Source organism: Oryctolagus cuniculus, chromosome 12 (assembly GCF_964237555.1).
Source record: "Oryctolagus cuniculus chromosome 12, mOryCun1.1, whole genome shotgun sequence".
NCBI classification, from domain to species: Eukaryota; Metazoa; Chordata; class Mammalia; order Lagomorpha; family Leporidae; genus Oryctolagus; species Oryctolagus cuniculus.
Window position 1 is genome coordinate 28,177,486 of NC_091443.1, and position 27,057 is coordinate 28,204,542.

General features: G+C 37.0%; 1 long non-coding RNA gene across 1 annotated transcript in view; it reads left to right on the plus strand.

Annotated features, from left to right (window-relative positions):
- LOC103351248 (uncharacterized) overlaps positions 1 to 25,211 on the plus strand; it is a 406,717-nt gene extending 381,506 nt beyond the window's left edge. The window contains exon 11 of the long non-coding RNA XR_011380454.1: positions 24,805 to 25,211. This is a non-coding gene — a long non-coding RNA (uncharacterized lncRNA). The remainder of the gene's footprint in view (positions 1 to 24,804) is intronic.
- Positions 25,212 to 27,057: the final 1,846 nt, after the last annotated feature.

The window sequence follows — 27,057 nt, forward strand, 5'->3', positions numbered from 1 at the left end:
CCAGGAGCCAGGTGCTTATCCTGGTCTCCCACACGGGTGCAGGGCCCAAGCACTTCAGCCATCCTCCACTGCCTTCCCGGGCCACAGCAGAGAGCTGGACTGAAGAGGAGCAACCAGGACAGAATCCAGCGCCCCAACCAGAACTAGAACCAGGATGCCGGCTCCGCAGGTGGGGGATTAGCCAAGGGAACTGCAGTGCCGGCCAAAAAGGCTTTAAGATAATGCTAGTTCTGATGAAAAAGATCAGAAGGGTCAGATTTGAATTCCTGAGTAAGAAAACAGTTTCTGAGAACAATGGTAAATCATATGGATTCCGATGAACAGACTAGTTCTGCAAACCCCATGAATGTGTAGAATATTTCTGTAAAACATCACGCCCCATATTTTGAATGATAAACTCCGTTCTTTTCTAAAAGATATGAAGCAAAGCATTTCTGTAAAAAATAGTTGTCAAGCATAAATGTCTTGGCTTATGTGAAAATTTATTGCAAAAAACAAGCAGAAAAGTTGAAGATGTCTGATGCCCTAAAAGGTATAGGTTTTAACATCATAAGTGAAGCCAATGGGTTGATTTCCTCTGTATTACCAGTGATTTATATGAATAATTCATTAAGGAGATGAAAATGTCAGTCAATCCTAGTAGGTGAAAATCTGAATTTTTTTTAAAGTCACAGTGATAAATCTTTATAATCTTGGAATATATATTTTAAAAGAATATTTCATGTATCCTGAATAGAATTTCAAAGAAAGCATTCAAAATGATTAGACAGACATCATCTTATAAAAGTATTTATGTATAAATATGAGTAGTTTTGGGTAAATGCACTTATTTAATATACTGTTGATTCATTTTCCCAAGAAAGATTTCTAAATGCAGGAGAAGCAGAGTTTTAAAATTTTGTTTATTTTTATTTGGAAGAGAGAGAAAAAGATCTTTTATTTGATAGTTTACTACCCAAATGCTCACAATTCCTAAGACTGAGGCAGGCCAAAGTCAGGAGCCTGGAACTTAATCTGGGTCTTCCTCCTGGGTAGAAGGGATCCAGATGGTTGAGTCACCACTCCTGCTTCCCAGAGTGCGCCTCAGTAGGAAGCTGGAGTCAGAATCGGAGCTGGGACTCAGGCACAGGAACATGAGATCTGGGCATCCCAAGGGGCAATTGCTGTGCTTAAGCTCATCCCAGACTTGAAGTACTCTATTACAGTGACTGTTTACTTACAAAATAACTGTCTTCTAATCATAAAAGCTTTTGAAAAGTTTGCTTTTAAAAATCATTGGTATTATTTCACAAAAGTATATGAATCAATTTACAACTTTTATAAAGCTTTTTTGTATTTTAAAACTTTGACTAACATGTAATACTTGAGTATTTTTATGGGTTATAAGCAGTGTCTCAACACATAGACACAGCTTGAACCAGTCAATATAATTCTAAAACAATAAGCAACATAGTATTTTTTATTATTGCAGTATTCATCCACTCATATTTATAATTTATATTAAAATAAGCATCATAGTATTTCTATTATTGCAGTATTCATCCACTCTTTATAATATTTCTGAATCAAATTTAAGAAGTATTTATGCCATGAAAAGACATAAAATAACTATTTGTTTTCTTATGTAAATAATTCCTGAAATGAAAGAAACTATTTTTGTAAGATTTTATTTATTTATTTGAGAGAGAGAGTTATAGACAGTGAGAGGCAGAGACAGAGAGAAAGGTCTTCCTTCTGTTGGTTCACTCCCCAAATGGCCGCAATGGCCAGAGCTGAGCCAATCCACAGCCAGGAGCCAGGAGCTTCTTCTGGGTCTCCCACGTGGGTGCAGGGACCAAGGACTTGGGCCATCTTCTGCTTTCCCAGGCCACAGCAGAGAGCTGGATTGGAAAAGGAGCAGCTGGGACTAGAACCGGCGCCCGTATGAGATTCCAGCACTGCAGGCAGAGGATTAACCTACTGTGCCACCACAGCGGCCCCCAAAAGAAACTTTTTGAATGGGCTTCTTAACATCAAGCTTTTCAAAATCTATTTGTAAAATGTAAATAATTTTTAATTTTCCATTTTATTTTTTAATAATCAACATAAAGACAAAAATTTCAGTATAGCAATTATTCATCTAGGATTTCACTCTGAATTCCAGTTGAAAAGAATTGATCATTTTATTCTGATAAACTATTAACATTAATTCAGATAAATTGTTATTAATTAATGTGTATATATCATGAAAATAAGACATGAATATTTGATATTTTTATGTTCTAACAGACACATTTCAAACTGCTCTACTCCATGGTCTGTCTTTTTAAATCTACAAGTCACAATGAAGTATCGTGGGCATAGTAAAAACATCTAAATATCAGGGTACATCTATCTTGAGATCATATATTGTAATGATAATTGTTTTATTTTAATAAATAGATGATATATTTAATTCATCATATCTTATGAATGACTACAATGTGTCAGGTGATCTTTTAAGATATTGAGATACCCCACTGGAAAAAAATATTACAAAGAATTCTTGTCTTCCATTTTACAAATTATGATTTTGAATCTCAGAACATTATTTCAGTTGCCCCCGATCATATTTCCCTGTGTTCTCAAATAAAATTAAAGGCACAAGCATTGTATAAACCTATCGGATAATTTAATTGATGCACAGGAAAATTAATACAGCATTAGATACTATATAACAGTTTCCAATATAAAAGGAGTTCTGCTAGAAATATGTATGTGGAAAATGGAATTAAAAGATAAAGTTACTTTGGGTGCAAAAACAATTTAAAATCTATACATAGATTTCTATTTTTTTTAACTTTTATTTAATGAATATAAATTTCCAAAGTACAGCTTATGGATTACAATTGCTTCCCCCCCATAACATCCCGCCCACCCGCAACCCTCCCCTTTCCCACTCCCTCTCCCCTTCCATTCACATCAAGATTCATTTTCGATTCTCTTTATATACAGAAGATCAGTTTAGCATACATTAAGTAAAGATTTCAACAGTTTGCTTCCACACAGAAACATAAAGTGAAAAATACTGTTTGAGTACTAGTTATAGCATTAAATCTCAATGTAGAGCACACTAAGGACAAAGATCCTACATGAGGAGTAAGTGCACAGTGACTCCTGTTGTTGACTTAACAAATTGACACTCTTGTCATAGATTTCTTTTAAAACACATTTTTCATGCCCTTTTTTTTTTTTCTAAAAAAAAGATTAACTTATTTACTTGAAAGAGAGAAAGAGAGCAGGCAGGCTGGCGCTGTGGCGTAGTCGCTAGACACCAGTGCTGGGGTATAGTGGCCTGTGATGTCAGCATCCCCTTTGGGGGCCAGTTCAAATCCTGGCTGCTCCACTTCTGGTCTAGCTCTCTGCTATGACCTGGGAGAAGATGGCCCAAGTGCTTGGACCCCTGTTCTTGTGTGGGAGACCCTGAAGAAGCTCCTGGCTCCTGGCTTTGGATGGGTGCAGCTCTTGCCATTGCATCCATCTGGGGAGTGAACCAGTAGATGGAAGACCTTTCTCTCTGTCTCTCCCTTTCTCTGTAACTCTACCTCTCAAATAAATAAATAAAATCTTTAAAAAAAAAGGCAAGAAGAGACAGAGAGGTCATCTATCCAGTGGTTCACTCCCAAAATGGCTGCAAGTGGTCACTCTCAGGAGCCAGGAGCTCCATACAGGTCTCCAATATGGGTGACAGGGAGCCAAGTACTTACGCAATCCTCTGCTGCCCTGCATATTAGCAAGGAGTTGGACTGGAAGCAGAGCAGCCAGGACTTGAACTGATGCTCTGATATGGAATGCTGGTATCACAGGCAGCAGGGTAACATGACGAGCCACAATGCCAGCTCCTACAGGGCCCCTTTTGAGGACCCCTCTCTGCATAGATTTCTGTTTACTTTTGCACTGAAATAAACTTATCTTTTAATTTCATTTTTTGCAAGCTTCTTGAAATACCTTTGTACATACATTAATCAACACAACAGTATGATAGCCTTTAATACATCCCTCATCTGTAATAGGTACATTAAAATAACCAGTATAATTATGAAGTATCAGAATACAGTATTATTCAAAACATATAGACCTCTCTTACATAATCAAAAGAAATTGTATGTGAAAATCAATGACAGAATTCTGTTATTTATAATGTTTCAAATATTCTTAACAACATGAAAACTATAATCAGGAAACCTTGATACTGCCAAACTTTAACTGAGCAATAAGTTAAATTTTGATATATTTTAAGAGCTCATTGACTAGAATTCTTTATGTATTTATCCATTATAAAGTGAAACACGATCATTGTTCATCAACGTGACTGGTCTGCTGCTGGTGGTTGCAGCCTCTGGAAGTTATTTGTAGATTGACTAGTTGAAGGGATTTGGAATATCCCAACCTGGGAAGGAAATACAGACTGCAGAAGTGAGGGTGCTTTGGAGACAGGTGCACTAGCCAGATTTCATTCATGCCAATACCTGAAAGCTGAACTTGAGCCTCCTCTTCCTCTGAAGGCCTCTGGAACTAAAGTACAGGCATCCATGCTTCAGTTTGTAGTCCAAACCTGGGAGACAGAAGTTGTTCATGTGTATGAAAAAAAAAAAAAAAAGTTGATGTGTCCTTGGCAGGTTGAGAATTCGTAGTGGTTGAGCATTCTATTAACTTCTTACGATCTTAAAATTTTCATCTGGGAGCCAGTCTTATGGTACTTGTGAAGCCAGTACTCCCTAACAGAGTGCTAGGTCAAATCTCAGTTGATATACTTCCTATACAGCTCCCTGCTGACGCACTCTGGAAGTCAGTAGATGATGGTCCAAGTACTTGGGTTCCTGCTACTCATATGGGAAACTCAAATGGTGTTTCAGGCTCTTAGCTTTGGCCTGGCTGAACCTGGCTGTGAACGTGTGGGGAATAAACAAATAGATGGAATATCTTTATCTTTCTGTTGCTCTACTTTTCAAATAAATAATTTAAAAAACAATTTTCAAGCAGTAATAGACTTTCCTAGTTAGAAAGTCAGTATTATCAAAGCAGACTTTAGACAAAATTGAGTGAACACTTGCATCCTTTAACACTCATCAACAGCTTCCAGTGAGGTAGATTCTTGGCAAAGAATATAAGAAAGCAGAGAAACTTCATGCCAAATGCTTGAAAATTACATGACACTAATAAATTCCTGAAAAAGGTAATAAAACTGCCTGAAAAAGAAGTAATTTATTTCGGTTATTTGTAACTACTAAGATCTTAATTCAGTAAGATAAAATTTTTCCACAAAATTACATCATGCCTAATTGGTTTATTTAAATTAAGTCCTAAATATTTAATAGTATTTAATAAACTTTTCCGCAGGATATGAAGTGGGAAATATCTCCCACCTTACTTTAGGAGCAGTATGACACTGATAGGAAAACAGATAGGGATCATGTGAAAGAAATATTTTCAGATCATTCTCACTCTGGAGTATAAATATAAATTTCAAAAGAAAAATCAGCAGATAACAAACAAGAGAACTGCAAAATTTCATAGAAACATTGATTTAAAATATTGTTTGAGCATAAAAATGTTTTAAAATCCATGTGTAGGTTTTTCATAGCACATTTTTTTCAAGGACTTTTTGAAGTACCCTCATGTAGCATTGTGAATTTTAGAGCAACCAAGAATTTCAGAGTTGGTTTAACACCAGAAAGTCTACTAATATAATTCACCAAATTAAGAGATTAAATAAGACAATCTAAATGATCATTTTGATAAATACCAGGAAAAAAATATAAAAGTCTGTAATCCTTTATGTAAATCCCTTAACATAAGGAAGAAAAATAAATTTTCAAAATATGACAAAGAATAGTCATCCAAAACTTTCAATGAAACATATTAAAATCAAGTATTTTTTTCTAAAATCTAAATTACATTATAAATGATTCCTACCATACATGATTCCTATTGTGAACATTTTTATTCTGTTGTCTACACAATGATAACATCAATATAATAGGGGAGGATAAATAAATCATATGCCAGAATTCTTAAAGATGAAACAAGTATTTCTCATATTATTCTAAATTATAAAAAACTTTAGATACATATAGTTAATATATCATTTGAGACACAGTCAAGAAAGCAGAACTATCAGAGAGGGATTTAAAGACCCTAATTTACCATACTGTTGGTAGGGAAACAAAGGTAGTATTCTGGAGAGATCAGGGACGATGTTAGGTACTGGCTGATATTAGGATAGCACCACCACCCTGAAAGGAAATAAGCTGATCTATTGTAATGAAAGGCACAACTCCAGGAGACCCCAGCCCTTTGCCAGTCACTAGCATCCAAAAACCTGTGCTCCTCTGAGCCTGCTCGTCTCTGTCCTGAGCCATGCTGGAATCACCTGTCTCACTGCTGCTTCTATGGCTGCTCCCGTCCTGTGAGCCAGCAGTTGCCTATGAAAACCACAAGTCCAGTGGCTTCTACCTTCTCCCTCACTCTTCTTTAATCTACTGAGAATGTTTCTCTTGGCTAGAACCTATGTACCACCTGGTTCTCAAGGCATTCTAGGAAGTAGAGTTTTCAAGCATCTAGTTCCAGCCCTAGAAGAATAGAATGGAAATGTGAGTGTGGGCCTCCGAATTAACAGAAAATATCAGGTGAAGTTAACGAGAGAAAGGGATAATATTTCTAAATGCAAGAACTAGATTTAAAAATCACTGTAAAAAAATTGATCAAATCAGAAATTACATGTTAAAACAGCACTTATATTAGTAAAAGAGAAAACTTTGAATGATTCTAGAACACAATTCAAATATCTAGGAGTAACCTAAAATATAAATCTTTACTGCAAAACATTAAAGAATATCTAAATGAGTTACTAACCATGGCAAGACCAGAAACATTCAGTATTTTCCAGCCATCAAATCTTACAAAACTGATATACAGAACCAAGGCAGTGCCAATCATCCTTGTACCATCTGTTTTGTTGAGTTTGTTTTTGGATTTTTATCAAGTCTAAAATTTACATGGAAGACCAAGGTCCAAGATGCACCTGAAAAAGAATAAGTGTGAAATTGCTCTACCATATGTCAACACTTGTTATTTACATACAGCAATTTAGATTAAGTTACATTGAGTATTGAATGGATATGTGGAACATACTAAACTACCCAAACTTATTCATATATTCCAGTTGATATAGTAAAGCACTACCATTGTCAATTAATGTTTTTTTAAGATTTATTTATTTATTTGAAAGGCAGGACTACAGAGAGGCAGAGGCACACACACAGAGAGAGAGAGAGAGAGGGCTTCCATCTGCTGGTTTACTTCCCAAATGGCCACAAAGGCCAAAGTTGGGTCAATCCAAAGCCAGGAGCCAGGAGCTTCTTCTGGGTCTGACACATGGGTGCAGGAGCCCAACCACTTGAGCCGTCTTCCACTGCTTTCCCAGGCCATAGCAGAGACCTGGATGGAAAGTGGAGCAGCTGGGACTCGAACCGGCGCCCATATGGGGATGCTGGCACAGCAGGTAGCAGCTTTACAGAAGAGAAAATACATCTGTCCAATAAGCATTTGAAAAGATGGTCAATCTAATTTGTCGTTGAAAACTCTCACAACCCCAATATAATACAATTTTATACCCACCAAAGAGAAAATATTAAAAAGTCTGACAATTCTCTTTGTGAGGATGTAAACAAATCCTGGCAAAGTGTAATTTGATACAATAATTTTAGAAATTGAGGGGCCAACATTGTGGCAATGTGATTTAAGCTGCCACCTGGGATGCTGGTATCTCATATCAGTGCTGGTTCAAGACCCGCTATTCCATTTAGGATTCAGCCCCCTGCTAATGAGGATTCAGCTCCCTGCTAATGACCCTGGGAATAGCAGCAGATGATGGCCCAAGTGCTTGGGGCCCTGAACCCACCTAGGAGACCCAGAAGAAGCTCCCAGCTTCGGCCTGGCCCAGCTGTGGCCATTGTGGCCATCTGGGAAGTGAACCAACAAATGGAAGATCTCTCTCTCTCTCTCTCTCTCTCTCTCTCTCCCTATCACTGTAACTCTGACTTTCAAATAAATAAATAAATAAATATTTTTTTAAAAAATTGGAAATTATCAAGTAAAAGTCAAAGATCTTTGCATCTTCTGACACAATAATTCAACTCCTAGAACACAAGGGAACATCAATACATCCACAGAAAAATGGAATTAAGAGATAAGTTTATTTTGGTACAGAAAAATACTGAAACCTAGGCACAGTTTTTTCATAATTCACATTTCCATGAGATTTTGGATGACCCTTCATTCACCCTTGAAAACCATACATTCAAGGAGAAATTATTAGAATGATTACAGGAGTATAATTTGTCTTAGAAAAACCTGGAAACAACCAAAATGTTTAATAAAAGGAGAATGATCAAGAAATATTTTTCTTTGTTAGAACATTAAATTAGCATAATTCACAGAAAATTTGTGATAAGTATTCCCCAAACTTCACAAAATTCAAATTTAGATTTAGTGGAAATATGTTTTTCACCCACTGATAGATTTCACAGAAGCTCATCTGGTTAAAGAATAAACTTGAAATCCTTTTTCCTTGAGATGCAGCCATGGCAGATAGTGCATCTCAACTCCCTCCCTGCAACCACTACACTCTCCTGCGTCCCCTAACTCCCCTCAGCGCTCCCTCCCCACATTTTCACTTGGGCTAGAAATAAACTCTTCTCAGCTTACTTTTCTCACCCACAAGAGAAGACTACATTTCCATTACACCTTGCAAGAAAGTTAGTGGAAAACATTATTGTCAAAGTCCAAATAATACTTTCCAGGGCTTTATATAATTTATCATCTATCTTTCTGGTGACTTCTCCTTTTTAGATACTGCTTTGTGTCTTCTGTTCTTTACTGTTCCCCAAATGTAGTAGGCAAGCAGCCAATTCAAGTCCTTTGAGCTTGCTCTTCCCTGTGGCTGAAAGCTATCTACACAATTCACTGTCTCATTTCCTTCACGGCTTGCCTTCATCATCGCAACAATGTCTCCCTGATTATGTGATATGCAACTGAAATCCTTAATTTATTCATTTATTTCTATAAAGGGAACAATGTCTTTCATATATACAGTTTGCAGAAAATAATGATACTTCACACCCTCCCTCCCTCCTCCTTCCTTTCCTAATTTTCTTTTAATTTTTGCAATGACATATTTTCAGTTTTCTTTATAATCACAAGCTTAATCCTCTGCTAAATAAAGAATTCAAGGAATAGTAAGTAGACAGACCACTGTTCCTCAGGGTATAGACAAGGGCTGTAAACCATATCCTCCACTCTCAGTAGTCCACGTGAGTCCATCTATGCCTCTTCAATTCTATAATGCTAACCCATTTATAACCTCTAATTTTTTTATTTCCTTTTTTATTCATGTATTTACTATATCTTGTAATCCCAGGAAATATGCTCTTAAAATACAAACTATATGCAGCTATTTTGGAATCAGTCACAAATTTGTCTTCCGTAAAATAGAGCTACAACATAGTACCACTTGATAAATCTATTTGCTCATTTGTGGAGATAGATAATGTTGGTCACAGTGCATTGTATTAATATAAAACACTCATTCAAATATAATAAATAGTCCTCATAAATATTTTAAGGCAATAACTAAGTGGACACATATTGTACTCTTTTAAATGTAAAAAAAAGGAAAATACTCATAGAAAGAAGGTCAGTAGTTTTCTCATAGTAATGAAAAATACCCATGGCTTTGTTTATTCTTTATAGATAAGAAAAGTTGACATCCCCAAGTTATCCAAACTAGAAATGATAGATTAACAAGTTGAAAACCAAATTGTAATAAATCTTTGGAACATGGTGGCATTCGTGTGAGCATTCTGAAGTTTCTAAAGTATAAATCTCCCACTGAAAAGGATATTAAAATCAATCATTTTCTAGAATCACTGGAGGTGTCTAACTTTGTCCTGAGGTTTAGAAATGATTTTTGTGGATATACATATTCTAGAACTTACATTAGACCAACAGGACTTATATTAGAATCCCCTTCCCCTCAAAAAAAGAAAAAAAAAAGATAATTGAAAGACAAAAATGAGCCTAGTTCTAAAATACATCAATGAGTGTAATTCTCCAGAAATAAGTCATTATGTTTTCTATAATGGCACAATAATCTTTCTGGCCTCAATAAGTAAAATCTAGTATGTTAGTCATCACAAAATTGTTACATTTGAAAGAGATTAAAAACTAATTGATCAAGGGGAGAAAGCAAGACTTTTAAAAAGTGTAAGAACTTTCACAAATCCTTACTGAGAAGATGAGAAAATGACCTTGATATTACAAAAAAGTCACAGTTTAACAACCAAGTGAAAGCGAAAACACAAATTACAATCATTTCTCAATCTGAAAACAACAATAACATCAGGCTACCTCTCTGTTAGGACTGGAACAAATGTGTTAGCTCTTATTTTGACATACATGGTAATACTTAAATATTTAAGGGACATTATCTAAAACATCCAATTTATTTCTTATGGCTTAAAATCATTATAAAAGTAGCAAAAATTTAAATATTTTAAAATGCTTATTATACATAGATGCTCCTCAACTTATGACGAGGTTATACCCTCTTTAACTCATCCTAAATTGAAACGTCATAAGTTGAAAACACATCTAATACAACTAACCCACCTGATACCATAGCTTAACATCACAATACTTGGTACCATTGCTGAGGCATGGGAGACAGTATCATGCCATATATCCCTTGCCAAGACAAAAATCAAGGTGAAATATTTGCAATACAATTTCTGCTGGATTTGTATCAGTTTTGCCCCATAATAAAGTTTTATAAAAAACTAACTGAAGTGAAACCATCCTTAATAAGGCAGGGCAGGTCTGGTAGGTTGACTTGTAGGATGGCTCCAAAGGGTCTCTTCCTCTTTGTATTCACCTCGTGTATTTCCTCCCTGTGGTATGGGCTTGATTTCAGCCAATGGAATACAATGTATTATGACTTCCATTGTTTTAGCTGACTATGGCCTTCTTGTACACTTCGATGAAGCAGGGGATCATGTTCAAAAACACCACAGGGTGAGGAACCAAAGGCAGTTTGTGGCCGACAATGAAATGAGACCCTTGGACCAGTAACCCAGAGGAACTAGTTCTTGCCAGCAATCACATGAGTGACCTTGGAATTGGATCCTTCCCAGATCAAGCCTTCACATGAGCCCCAGCCCTGCCCACATAATGATTTTGAGAGAAACCGATGGCCAACTTACACTGTGCCAAAAAGCCTGACCCATAAAACTATACAACAACAAGTGTTATTGTAAGCACTAGGTTTAGGTATAAGTTGGTATGCTCAGAATATAGGTAATATAAGAACAATATTTATTTACTGTTCAGTGTTCCAGGCATTGTTTTAGGTGTTTAACATCTATTAGATTAATATAGCCATCTAGTAATCTATCAGAATAATTAAGCCATACCCTGAGGTAGATGAGGTAATTATCTCCAACACAATCTGAAACAAAGGGAGAGATAACCCTCAAAGTCAAAATAGCCTCAATTAGAAAATTGATTCAGACATAAACTCATATTATCAGATGATTCGTCTTGTTCATAAAAAATATATATGCTGGGGCCAGCATTGTGGTATAGCAGATAAAACCGCTGCCTACGGTTCTGGTGTCCCATACTGGGGCTGGTTCATGTCACAAGAGCTCCACTTCCCGACTAATGGCCCAGGGAAAGCAGCAAAAGAAGGTCCAACTGTCTGGGCTCCTGAGTTCAGCATGGCCCAGCCTTGACCATTGCAGCCATCTAGGGAGTGAACCAGCAGATTGAAGATCTCTCTCTCTATTTCACTCTCTTTCCCTGGCTCCCTCTGTTTCTATAACACTTTCAAATCAGTAAATAATTATTTAAAAAAAATAGGTAGATGCTTTTACCTAACTCTAACATAATCTATAATTTGTATAACTCATTATAAAAGATAAAATTATGAAAGTGTTTTCATTAAATCTTTGCAAGAACTGAATTTTTAAAAGTCCAGTTTAAAGAAAGATGAAAGACTTACGTTTACTGATTTCAAAGTTTATGTTACAGTAATGAAGATAGTGTGGTAATGGTGTGGAGTAGTTCAGTACGTCAATCAGGAGGAGTATAGAAATGAATCCACATGTACATGTTTAATTGATATTTTATACAGGCACCAAATGAAATCAATGGGGAAGAGAATACCTTTTCCACACAAAAAAAGATTTGAATAGCTGTCATCCAGTTACCTCTTTATGATTTCCCACATAGAAAAATATTCTGGATTTCTACTCTATTCCATATATAAATATTAATTTTAAACCCACCACTCACCACTATGAAATTTAAAACTAGAAATCTATAACAAAAAGGAATGAAGAATGTCTTCACAACTCTGGGAAGCAAGGATATTTCATGACACAGAAATAGTTGACACAAAAAGAAAAGTGATAAACTGATCACATTCAGAAACACCAAAAGCATCTGCTCATCAAAAGATTCCATTAAAGAAATAAATGGCGCAACCACAGATTGAGAGAAAAACCATTTACAACATATGTATAGGGCAAAGAATTTATATCCAGAATTTTTGAGAAACTCCAATAATCAAAAATCTTAAAAACAGACTCATTTAAAAATGGGGAAAAGATTTTTAACAGAAATCACTATATGTATGAGTAACAGGTATCAATAATTATCAAAAAGTTTAAATCAGAAAACTATCACTTCACACTCACGAGGCTGGCTAAATTGTTTAAAGACTGAAGATGCTGAATATTGCTGGGGTGCCCTGGGTTCTCATACATTGCTGATGGGAGTGTATGATACAATTACCAATTCCTTAGCGTTAAACCTGCACCTGCCCCACAACCCAGCAGTCCCCTTCCTAGCAAATATCTAAGAGAAATGCACGCACATGCTCCTCCACAAGATGAAAAGTTTTGTGTAAGAATATATGTGGTGACTGTATTCACAATATACCCAATATGAAAATAAGCCAAATGTCCATCACAGGGAAAACATGAATGCTGAAATTATGATATATTTATGCAATGAAATACTACTCAGTAACTTAAAGGAACTGCTCATCACACAACATTGATGAATCTCAAATTTTGAATGAAAGTATCTTATCTTAACTTACGAATATTGTTTTGTACCATTTGTAGGCATATTTCAGAGATATTGCAGGTTTGGCTCCAGACCACTGCAATAAAGCAAATGTCACATTGCCTCTCAGCCTTTTGGTTAAGATCAAGTGTAGCAAATATCATGGCAAAGGAAGTCACATTTTTCTTTGTTTCTAATTATGTCTAGTAGTACACTACACTGCAGTCTATTAAGTGAAATAGTATTATGTCTTTAGGCTATCATATATGCCTTAATTTAAAAATAACTTTATTGTTAGCAAAGATTAACGATAATCTAAGCTATTGGAAAATGGCACTGATAGACTTGCAGGATTGCCACAAATCTTCAGTTTGTAAAATAAATTGCCATAGACTGAAGCTCAATAAAGTGATGAGCGATACGAATTTCAACCTGTATGCAAAATTTTCAAGTAAACTAAGTGTGCTGATAGCAATCAAGCCAGAGGTTGCAGCTTGGTAGGATTTGCAGAAAGAAGACAAGAAACGAAGGCTCTTGTTGATCCCAGCATGCCATATCTTGATCAACACCACAGTTACAAGGTCTGAAACCTGCCCTGCACCCATGTAGGGGACCAGGAGGAAGCACCTGGCTCCTGGCTTCCAATCGGTGCAGCACACCGGCCGTGGTGGCCATTTGGGGAGTGAACCAACAGAAGGAAGACCTTTCTCTCTGTCTCTCTCTCTCTCTCACTGTCTAACTGCCTGTCCAAAAAAAAAAAAAAAAAGAGAGAGAGAGAGAAAAAGAAAAAAGAAATAATGGAAACAACTGTTATACATGAAAGAAATAATGGAAACAACTGTTATACATGAAGAAAGGAAATTCTGACAGATAAAGCATTTTCCCAGGATGACACTCTAAAATACGGAAATGTCTGCTTTGGGCCCTGAGTCTATAGATTCTAATTGTATTGACCTTTTCAAATGGGCCAGTTGTATTTCAGAATAACTACTATGTTTTCCAAATAAAATCTACTTTTACATTTTGGTAATATAAAATGTAGGAGAGGGAACCAGATACTTATATAATGTGCATGTGTATTTCTATGTGTGCATCTGTTAGATATGTAAACTGGTGTGACTTTTAAGGGCATATCCACAGTGCCCATCAACAATAAACATGCAAAAGCATGTTAACTAGAAATTACATCACTAGAATTTTATTCCACAGAATAATTACACTTAAAAATAACAATAAGAAGAAGAATATTGCAAGTGGTTGATTGTCTATTCCTCATAATCACAGAACAGTAGAAGCAGTCTAAATGCTGATTAATGAGGAATTAGTGAAGAAATTATGTAACATCAATACACTAGAAAATAAAGTTTCTTAGAGAGCCATAGGTCTCCATATGAAAGTATTTCAAAAATTCATGGAAATGGAATCAAAAGATAATTTTTGGTGCCAAAATAACTTTAAAATACGTATATAGTTTTTTTCTTATATACAAGTTTCATGAACTTTAGGGAAAACCTGTGCATAAGTTTTGTATGATGATATAGAAGTTTCTTGGAGACTTTTTAAGTGAAAAAAATAGAAGGCATAAGAACTGATATAATGTGACTGCTCAATTGAAAATATGGGTGTATACTTATGTGAGTTTTTAAGTGCACAGAACACTTCAGAAAGATACAGACATTATTAACATAAAGGGCTGAGAGGAAGATTCACTTTTCATTGGGTGATTTTTGAACTTCAACTTCTAAGAGTAAATATTTTTTTTTGCAATATCAACAATAACAAAGAACATAGGGTTTATACTAATGGATAAATAGTGGTTTCTCCTCTGTAAGGATGAGCTTTGGCAAGAATGATACTTTGTTGTATCATGAAAACAAGTATCACTTCAGAATGTTGGCATAAAAGAGGAACACAACTGCAGGTACAAAAAAGGAATAGGAAGACCACTTCTGGAAGGCGTTTTTTTAAATCTTAAGTACAACTCTATAGGAAGAATTAAAGAGATACAGATAGTGTTGGGGTTGGGGGCAGGGTGAGGATAGGAAGAGGCACAGAGTTAGGTTGATAATAGATAGGCAGGTAGATAGGGAGATGCACAAACAGATAACCTTGTTGACTTCACCTAAGAAAGTAGAAGTCAAGGGAAAAAGAGTACTCAATAGATAAACATATGGTTAAAGATGGAATGTTTGGCTGGCGCTGTGGCTCACTAGGCTAATCCTCCACCTGCGGCACCGGCACCCTGGGTTCTAGTCCCAGTTGGGGCGCCGGTTCTGTCCTGGTTGTTCCTCTTCAGTCCAGCTCTCTGCTGTGGCCTGGGAGTGCAGTGGAGGATGGCCCAAGTGCTTGGGCCCTGCATTCGCATGCAAGACCAGGAGGAAGCACCTGGCTCCTGGCTTCCGATCGGCACAGCGCGCCGGCCATATTGGCCATTTGGGGGATGAATCAACAGAAAAAGGAAAACCTTTCTGTCTCTCTCTCTCACTGTCTAACTCTGTCACAAAAAAAAAAAAAAAAAAAAAAAAAAAAAAAAAAAAAAAAGATGGAATGTTTAGGTAAAAGCTTATAAGAAATATCAGAGTTCACAGAAAAGAATCTGTTAAGGATTTATAAGCAATAAATAATTAATTTGCAATGGCATTTCATGTGTATCTTTAATTTTCTCCTAAACAGCCTTTTCATTTAATGCTAGAATTCTGGGTTCACTATCCGCTTTCTTCACTTTACACTAGTTCCTTAGGAAAATACATTCATGTCAATGCCTCATTTTCCAGCTGCAATGTTTATCCTCAGTCAAGATCTGCAACTGCATATGGCTGTCCCTAGATAGAACCAGAACAGATTTCTCAACTCCTCTGAATAGATCAAGTGCAGTACCAGTTGGTGTGGCATTGAGTGTTCTACAGAAATCTCACCTTTGCCCAACTGATTGACACTGGGGAGCATATAGAAATATGTCCTTGCTGACTCTTTAGCTACATGATCATGGTCACTCCAGTTATTTCCCACCATTGCCAGCCCCACTGATTCTGCAGGACTCCTTGCCACCACCCAAGTAGGTTACACTCCACTTACTGTCCTTGGGATCACTCTAGGATCAGTGGCATCAGTCTTATTCGAAGTTATTTTCAATAATCAGATAACTTGAATTTTATTTTATTTGGGGAATTTTTAGAATTTTAATTAAATATTGATTTTTTTTAAATTTTTAAAAAAGATTTATTTTATTTATTTGAAAGACAGAGTTACACAGAGAGGTAGAGACAGAGAGAGAGGTCTTCCATCCACAGGTTCACTCCCCAGATGGCTGAAATGGCTGGAACTGCGCCAATCTAAAGCCACAAGCCAAGAGCATCTTCCAGATCTCCCACGTGGGTGCAGAGGCCCAAAGACTTGATCTATCCTTCACCGCTGGACATAGCAGAGAGCTGGATCAGAAGAGGAGTGGCCAGGACTAGAACCGGCTCCCATATAGGATGCCAGCGCCTCAGTCCAGGGCTTTAACACACTGCGCCACAGCTCCGGCCCCTAAATATTGATTTTTTTAAATTAAAAATTTCTTAATTTTTTATTCTTGGTACTACTACCATAATTTACAGGGAAATACAATGGAAATAATAAAAAGAAGCCGGCGCCGCGGCTCACTAGGCTAATCCTCCACCTGCGGCACCAGCACACCAGGTTCTAGTCCCAGTCGGGGCGCCGGATTCTGTCCCGGTTGCTCCTCTTCCAGGCCAGCTCTCTGCTGTGGCCAGGGAGTGCAGTGGAGGATGGCCCAAGTGCTTGGGCCCTGCACCCCATGGGAGACCAGGAGAAGCACCTGGCTCCTGGCTTCGGATCAGCGCGGTGCGCCGGCCGCAGCGCACCGGCCGCGGCGGCCACTGGAGGGTGAACCAACGGCAAAGGAAGACCTTTCTCTCTGTCTCTCTCTCTCTCACTGTCCACTCTGCCTGTCAAAAAAAAAAAAAAAAAAAAGAAAAAGAAAAAGAAAAACACAACAAAAAATTAAAATCTTCAAGAATATATTTCTAATAAACACCACATTGCATTAGTCAATGGCAGAACCTTTCTGCCAACTTTGGCTATGACAGTGTTGAACAAGAAGGCTCTCTTGTTTAAGCTGCAGCAACTTTTCTAACTGTGGATCATTGTTCCTTCTATGATGTATTTTTTAGTTCCTCTAATGCATTTGCTATGACTGCTTCAAAGTAGCCTGCAGCTTTCCTGACAACTTGCCCTCTCTCCTGCTAAGAACTCTAGTCCCTTTCTACTGTTTTTAGAACTTGCTATAAACTGATCCACTGATTCCATCAGCAGATCTATAACCACACCAAAATTTGCTCCAGTGATAGGTCCATAATTTGATTGCTGTGGCCCAGTATAACTTCCAACATCTTTATATTTCTCAATAGCACTATATTTTTCATTGCCAAAATTCCATCCCTCATTCTCTTCTTCTACCATCATAACCATCACCTTGATATTTTTTAATATTGTTTGTTGCTAGTGGTATGTTTCGAACTTGTAATTGGTATGATTTCTTTCTGTTTCTAAATATTCAATATCCTGTTTTGACATATAGAGAATGCAATATAATTTGTATTATATTATAAAATAACATGATGTAATTTTTTTTCTGTGAGGTCCCTAAAAGTGTATGATTTCCACCCCCACAAAGCCCATAATATGCTCCTAGCAAATAGGGACAGTTTGTACTCAGAGAAAAATTTTTATTAGAGTAAGCATGTGTAATACTTAAGGAAACAATTTGGGAGTATCATCTCAAGTATCAACCTTCTGGCTAAAGTGGTTCTAGACTATTTTAGATGAAAACTTCAAAACTTGAATCTTCAAGACCATTACTAATTTAAAAATTAGTTAATGTGCACAGTGATTTTATAACATGCCAATATTATAATCAGAAAGCGGCTTTACAGAAAGACTGATATTTTCACTGAATCAAAATGAATCTATACAACTCTACTGGAATGTTGAAACTATGAAAGAGAAGATACAGTTTAAGAAATGTAGCAGTTAAAAATGATTGTCTTTACACTTGGATTAACCTGGATACTTGATTTAATTTTCTAGGCTACTTTTTCATCCAGTTCATCTACTATTAGCCAAGTGTATGATACAAATACTTGCATCTATACAAAGTCAATGTGAGGGTTTATCTACCTAATATACTTAAAAGCTACCTAAATACCTATCTACCTAATATACCTAAATGCTCCTATCAGCTAGTAGGACTATTATGTTCCCCTGTTTGTACACATACTCCGAAGAATAAAAACTGCATTTCTTCAAAATCAGTTATTTATTTATTTATTTTAAATTTGAGAGACAGAGACAAAGTGAGCTCCCATCCACTGCGTTACTTCCCAGATACCTGAAGTGGCCAAGACAGGGGCACATTGCAGTCAGGAGCTGGAAAATCAATCCAGGTCTCCCTCTTGGGTGGCAGGGACTCAATCCCATTAATCTATCACCTTCTGCCTCCTAAGGTATACACTAGCAGGTAGCTGGATTCAGGAGCAGAACTGGAACTCAAACCCAGGCATTCCAGAACAGGGTATGGACATCCCAACTAGTATATTAATCTGTAGCCCAAATGCCCATGTCCAATGTCAGTTATTTCTGTAAAAATCAGCACACATAATCCTTAACCATTTTTGTTCTAATATTTCTCAGTAATTTTTGTATTTCAGATTCTCAAAGTACATCTTGGTGCTTTGTCCTTAAAACTAGACAAGATTTACTCTCGTTGATAGAACCATATGTATAGAACCCTTAAAATAGGATAGGTTTTACTCGGTTGTGTATTTCTACACAGACCTCTGTGCTCCATCCAAGTAAATAAATATTTTGAGATTCAGTAGTGTCGCTCCCCCTCTTCGTGGAGGAACGACACTAAACCCTGCCTAGGCTTCATATCCGAGCCACGGCACCACTATGTCGCTCCCCGTCTTCGTGGGGGAACGACACAGGACCCTGCCTAGGCTTCATATCCGAGTCACGGCACCATTATGTCGCTCCCCCTCTTCGTGGAGGAACGACACAGGACCCTGCGCTGTTCTCTCGTCTGCTCGGCCCTCCCCGGGTTTGCTGCTGGTTCTTCCCGGGTTGGCTACTATCCCTTCCACCTCCGTGGAAGGGCAGTTCCCACTAGCCACATTCCCCACTTCCGCAGGGGAGCGGCACACCGCCGGCCGGCTTTCTCGGGGGCTGCACAGGTGTTCCTTCAGCTACATGTTCCCCTTAGATGTTCCCCATAGGTGTTCCCGGTGCATGCCGTCTCCCTCCTCCTTCACAGTCCTCCCCCGCCAATCCTAACTCGGCTGCCCACACGCCGAGTACGCTGCTCTCCAATCAGGAGCAAGTCCTACAGTTTATTAGCTGAACTGGAGGCAGCTGTGCGGAAGCTGTTTACTTCTCTCCCAGCGCCATATTGTGGGAGAGCAGATGCATAGAATAAGTCTTAATTCGAGTAACTTAGTCTAGTCCGGATTGCTCCCCACAAGTAGCCCTTTTAGTACTTCATGAAGACATGCAAGACACCCACAGGAATTTTAACATGGTATTGTGTGTTAGCCACCTACGAAAGTGCTCAAAAGATCTGAGTATAATTGCACAATAACAGTTATCGTAATCTTAAATGTTTGATGCTAACTTTAAATTCATCAGTCACCCCTTGAATGTTGCCTTGTTTAAAGAATATCTTTTCCTACATTTTCTCTTGAGTAAATAAGACACCACGGCATATTAGTTACACTTATCTGTGACATCAGCCATCAGACTCACCAATAAATTGTGACTATGAAGCAAGAGATGAGCCTTTAGAAAAAAACATTAAAAGCCTGTCAAAGATCCATTAAGTACTGATTCCTCAGGGAGAGTTGCCTTCTTAGCATCTACTCCCTGACATTGATTAGAAGCATGGAATCAGAAGGCAGCTCAATGTTTGTTGGGCCCAAAATTACACTCTGGAAACATACATAGCATTTATCTGAATTCTGCTGTCAGAAATTCTTTTACAGAAAAGCCAGAAAGAGAGATTTCTGTATCTTATTTCTGTGCCCAACACAGTTCTAATTTCTAATCTGGTACAAAGATCTGATTAGTCAATGAACATACTTTGTTGATAAAAGCTCCAGAAAACAATTAAAATGCAAACTACTTTGTTTTGGAAACTATCAATACCATCTAAAAGACTTGCATCTGGCATCCTAAACATTTCACTTTTCATCAGACTCTGCATGTCCCAGTTTTTGGCCATCTCAATTCATGATTATTCCCAATTTTTTTAAATAACCAAAAGACTAATTAGGTCACTTGTAGCTTGGCTTCAGTGCCAAGTCCAGAATACCAGCTGGAAGTGAAAACACTTAGGAGAGCAATCACCATGTCTAACTCTGCTGCCTAGCTTTGGGGATGATTGACATTTCAAGAGCTGAGCAAGCTTAGCATTGAGTGAAATGCATTGAGGCAGAGCTGACACTAGGAAATGAACACATTTGTTTGACATATATTTTCCAGGCATTTATTATGTGCCAACCACTGTGTTAGATACTGCAAATAGAAAGATGAATATGAAGTGGTCCCTGCCCTAAGAAATCACAACCTATGGATTCAGATAATTATGGGATCTATATTTTGTATAAGTTCCACAACTAAGACAAAAAAAAGGAATTACTAGAATACAACATAGCAATATAAAATGAGTATTAACTAGAGAACAATTTTGAGGAAGAAGTATTACTGAGAACACAAAACATCTAAGAAAAATAGCAAATGCATGAGATGGGCAGTTGTCTGGTATAGCAGTTAATATTCCAGTTGGAATGTTGGCATCCCATAACAAAATGTCTGTTTGCAATACCTTGTCTGGCTCCTGACTCCAGCTGTCTTCTAATACAGACCTTTGGAGATAGTGGTGGTGACTCATATGGGAAGTTGTTGTCACTCACATGGGACACTTGACTGAGTTCCTGGCTCCCAGTTTTCCCGTCTCAATTTTAGCCTTTGTGGCCATTGGAGAGGTGAACTGGGACAAAGGAACTCTCTCTCTCTGTCTGTCTCTCTGTCTGTCTCTCTCTCTCTTTCTCTCATCCCTTCCTGTCTGTTTCTCAAGTAAATACTATAAATAAATACATTTTTTTAAAAAAAAGAATCACAATAGAAAACATGAGTACCTTCTGGGGAAATCTGTTTAGACGAATGGGTGAAAACTCATTACCATGACCTTCACTATGTATTATTTACCACCCTTCACTTTTCAGCATTCTGCTTCAGTTGTTCAGGCTTTGAATCTGCTAATACTCTATGTTCTTCCCTGGCTCAGAGTCTCTGCCCATTTGGTTCTTCCTCCATTGGATCAACCTTATCTTTCATCTCAGACTAAATATCACCTCCTCAAGGATATACTTAAGTGATCATATCTCCCTGATAATTTTCACCATCATGACAATCTACAGAATCTCATTGTTTAGGTTATAGGTATTACAGTTTTTAGTCAATTATGCTTTGCTTTTATTTTTTAGCACCAATTTACTGAACATCTCTTTATCATGGTATGTTTTTTTCACTGTTCTCATGAATGGTATTTTATCATGGTCTACATCTGTGCCTGACATATAATGGAAGATCAATGATTATGTATTTAACAAGTAAATGAATTCTTCCCCTCTTTGTATGTTTCAAGAGAGCAAGGTTAATATATTTTATTTACCTTTGTATCTTCTTAGTTTGGGTCAGTACTTGACACAAATTAGTGTCTCAAAAAAAAAAAAAAACAATAGATGTTGATTGGTTGCATGAATGTAAGCGGAGTTGAGAACAGTGAGAGATTGGATTGATGAATTAAGTCAGGAGCCAGATCCGGAAGGGTACTTTAAGCCTCATTAAAGAATTTAGATTTTGCTCTGAGGGCAATATGCGCAAATGAATGGTTTTAAAATTGGGAGTGACAGAGTGAGAACTTTTTTATAAAGATTGCCCAGCTGCAGTGTCACAATGAATCAAAGGGATAAAAATATAGAAAAATCTGGGAAATAAGTCTGTAGAAACAATCCAATTCATTGCATGTCTCTACTGGGGATTAAATGTATTAGTATAGGAGTATAATGCTATCAAAGAACATTCTCCACATGGGCCCTTTATCTTTATGTGGCTTATGAAGCTTTTAATGTTGATTTCACATTGGTGCCTTAATATTCCTTTTTTGGAAATTGAAAGAATATCTTGAAAATAAAGCTAATTTATCATCACACCACAGGGACATATTAAAAAAGGACAAATTTGGTTTTTTGTAATTTTATGGATTTATCAATATTTAATATTAACCTCCTTCCTTTTGGTAGGATTTGAGGTTCTATTTGAAATTTTATAAAAACAGGATATTACAGCATCTTACAAAGTATATTGAAACGACTCTGTGACTATGTCTGATACCATCATCATCCTACCGTTCCCACACATGATGTGTTTAGCTAACATTGAAGAGATGTTAATTTAGCAAGAGACACAAATGAATATGCTGTCTTTCAGCAGGGAACTTAGCCAATTTGCTCTCGTTCATGACTCCAATGGTTGTATTTAGATAAATTTGGAAACTGATGTAATTGCCCTAGATAAAACTGATTTCATTTTTATTAAGTCCTACATAGGTGGTATTCCATTTGTATATTTTATTTAATATTTTATGCATTTCATCATTTAATATAATTTTATCATTTTTAATATTTATATGAGCATTATGAGAAAACTATAAAAATTCATTTGTAATTCCTCTTTAGGAAACAATGTATTTACCACTTAAATGTAGATATTTAACCAGAATTTTATTTCAAGCCAGCAGTAGAGCATAGCTTTGAAAACACATAGTACTTTTGGCTTAATCTGAAGCCTGACTTGGATTCTCTTCATCTCTCTTTGTTTAGTATCTCTCAGGTTCATAATATAAAGGGTAGGTCATTGTGTCTCTCAGAGCCATGCTTATTCAAGAAAATCTTTATGAATTGTGGATCTGAAATTCTTTGTACAAGTATCTTATCTGAGTGGCACCTGAGTATCCTGCATAGAACTATTTATTTATTTATTTTATTTTCCCTCAGATACCTTTTTATTTAATGAATACAAATTTCAAAAGTACAACTTTAGGAATATAGTTATTATTCCCACCATACCTGCCCTCCCACCCACACTCACATCCCCACTCTCTCCTCTCCTCCTCTTCCCTCTTTGCTTCCCAGTTCCATTCTCCATTAAGATTCATTTTCAATCAACTTTGTACACAGAAGACCAACTCCATACTAAGTAAAGGTTTCAACAATTTGCACACATGCACACATACACACACACAAACTGAGAACAGGTTTTACAGTTAACTCTCATAATACAACTCATTAATGACAAGGTCCTGCATGGGAAGTTAGTGAATAGTGACTCCTATTGTTAGATTAACAATTAACACTGTTATGTATGACATCAGTAACCACCTGAGGCACTTGCCATGAGCTGCCACAGTTATGGAAGTCTGAACCCACAATCTCGGTCAGTATTTAAACAAGGTCACAAGTAAAGTGAAAGTTCTCTTCTCCAGAGAAATGTACATCCTTCTTTGATGGCCACTTCCTTCCACTGGGGTCTCACAGAGATCCTTCATATAGAACTTTTTTTGCTATAGTGTCTTGGCTTTGCCTGCCTGAGATGCTCTCATGGGCTTTTAAGCAGACCAGGATGCATTAAGGGCTTATTCTGAGGTTAGAGTGCTACTTAAAGTGGTTGTCATTCTATCAGTCTGCTGTGTAGGCCACTTCCTATGTTAGAATACTCTCTCCTTTTTAATTCTATTATTATTACCAGACACTTGATCCTATTTAAATGATCCCTTTAACATTTAATCCTATCTACATGTTCATTTTAACACTTAATATGATCACTTTAACACGTAAGATGGCATTTTTACCACCCAGCTTCATGGAATTTGGGGTCCCATGGCAAGTTTTAAACCATACGCTTAAAATTAAATCTATAGAAATGTATGCAGAATTATAAAGTTTTACAGTTACAAACTTCCTTGTCCCTCTCTTATTTCCACTCTTAGTTTTTACTGTGATCATCCTCAATTGACTTTATATACATATGATTAATGCTATATTAATTAAATATTCAACAAATATTATGAAAAAAATGTTTCTTAACAGTCAATTCAAGGCCACTCAAGTCATCCCTCTCAAAGTGTCAGTTTAGCTTATAAAAATTTTGTTTCAGGTGCTCTATTCTCACAGATCAGAGAGAACATATGACATTTGTCCTTTTGGGACTTATTTCACTAAGTATGATGTTTTCCAGATTCATGCATTTTGTTGCAAATGACCTGATTTCTTTATTTTACTGCTGTGCAGTATTCCATAGAGTATGTATTCCATAATTTCTTTATCCAGTCTTCAGTTGGCAGACATTTATGTTGATTCCATATCTTAGGAATTGTGGATTCCTAATGGGGATGCACATAACTCTTTTATTTACTGATTTTATTTCCCTTGGATAAATTCCCAAGAGTGGGATGGCTGGGTCATATTCATATTTCTAAGGTATTCATATTTCTAAGGTATTCATATTTCTAAGGTATCACCATACTGTCTTCCACAGAGGCTGCACAGTATATATTCATACCAGCAGTGGATCAGGGTACCTTTTCTCCACATTGTAAGTAGCATTTGTTGTTTGTTGATTTTTATATTAAAGCAATTCTAAGTAGGTTGATGTGAAACCTCATTGAGGTTTTGATTTTCATTTCCCTGACAGCTAGTCATCCTGAACATTTATTTATGTGTCTGTTGGCCGTTTGGATTTCCTTTTTTGAAAAATATCTGTTTAAGTCCTTTGCCCATTTCTTCACTGGGTTGTTTGCTTTGCTGTTGTGGAGTTTCTTGATCTCTTTGTATATTTTGCTTATTAATCCTTTATCAATTGCATACTTTGCAAATAATTTATCCCATTCTGTCAGTTGTCCCTTCACTTTCCTGTTTCTTTTGCAGTACAGAAGCATCTCAATTTGATGTAATCTCACTTGTCAATTTTGACTTTTTTTTTCATTTTTTTTTAACTTTTATTTAATGAATATAAATTTCCAAAGTACGATTTATGGATTACAATGGCTTCCCCCACATACCATCCCTCCCACCCACTACCCTCCCCTTTCCCACTCCCTCTCCCCTTCCATTCACATCAAGATTCATTTTCGATTATCTTAATATACAGAAGATCAGCTTAGTATACATTAAGTAAGGATTTCAACAGTTTGCTCCCACACAGAAAAAATGTTTGTTGTATCACTTTTTTTTTTTTTTTGACAGGCAGAGTGGACAGTGAGAGAGAGAGACAGAGAGAAAGGTCTTCCTTTTGCCATTGGTTCACCCTCCAATGGCCACCGCGGCCGGCACGCTGCAGCAGGCACATCGCGCTGATCCGAAGCCAGGAGCCAGGTGCTTCTCCTGGTCTCCCATGGGGTGCAGGGCCCAAGCACTTGGGCCATCCTCCACTGCACTCCCGGGCCACAGCAGAGAGCTGGCCTGGAAGAGGGGCAACCGGGACAGAATCCGGCGCCCCGACCGGGACTAGAACCCGGTGTGCCGGCGCCGCAAGGTGGAGGATTAGCCTAGTGAGCCACGGCGCCGGCTCAATTTTGACTTTGATTGCCTGTGCCTCTGGGTTCTTTTCCAAGAATTCTTTGCCTGTGCCAAGGTCTTAAAAGTTTTTCCCAATGTTTTCCAATAATTTGAATGCAACATTTGAGGAATAGACTGTCCTTGTTCTAGGAGTTAGTCAAATATAAGTTAGTTGTAGTTACTTGGATTGATTTCTGGCATTTCTATTCAGTTCCATTGTTCTATCCATCTGTTTTTTTACCAGTATCAGGCTGTTTTGATTATAACTGCTTTTTATTCTGTCTTGAAATCTGGTATTATAATGCCCCCAGCTTTGTTTTTGTTATGTAAGATTACTTTAGCTATTCATGGTCATTGTGTTTCCATATGAATTTCAGCATCACTTTTTCTATATCTGAGAAGAATGTCCTTGGTATTTTAATTGGTATCACATTGAATCTGAAAATTGCTTTTGGGAGAATGGACAATTTGATGATATTGATTCTTCCAATCCATGAACATGGAAGATTTTTCTATTTTTTGTATATTCTTCTATTTCTTTCTTCAGTGTTTTCTAATTCTTATCATAGAGGACTTTGACATCCTTGGTTAAATTTATTCCAAGGTATTTGATTTTTTATAGCTATTGTGAATGGGATTGATCTTAGAAGTTTGTTCTCAGCCTTAGCGTTGTCTATGTATACAAAGGCTGCTGTTTTTGTGTATTGATTTTATATCCTGCTACCTTACCAAACTTTTCTATGAGTTCCAATAGTCTCATGGTGGAGTCTGTAGGATCTCCTATATATAGAATCATGTCATCTGCAAATAGGGATATTTTGACTTCCTCCTTCCCAATTGTATCCCTTTGATTTTTTTTTTTCATGTCTAATGGCTCTGGCTAAAACTTCCAAGACTATATTGAATAGGAATGGTGAGATTGGGAATTCTTGTATGTTACTGGATATCAGTGGGAATGCTTCCAACTTTTCTACTTTCAATAGGATGCTTTCCACGGGTTTGTCAAAAATTGCCATGATTGTATTTAGTAATATTCCTTTTATACCCAATTTGTTTAGAGTTTTCATTATGAAAGAGTTTTATTTTATCAAATGCTTTTTCTATATCTATTGAAATAATCATACGGTTTTTGCTCTTTAGTTTTTGCTCAATGCTATGTATCACATTGTTTGATTCACAAATGTCAAACCATCCCTGCATACCAGGCAAGGATCCAATTTGGTCTGGGTGGATA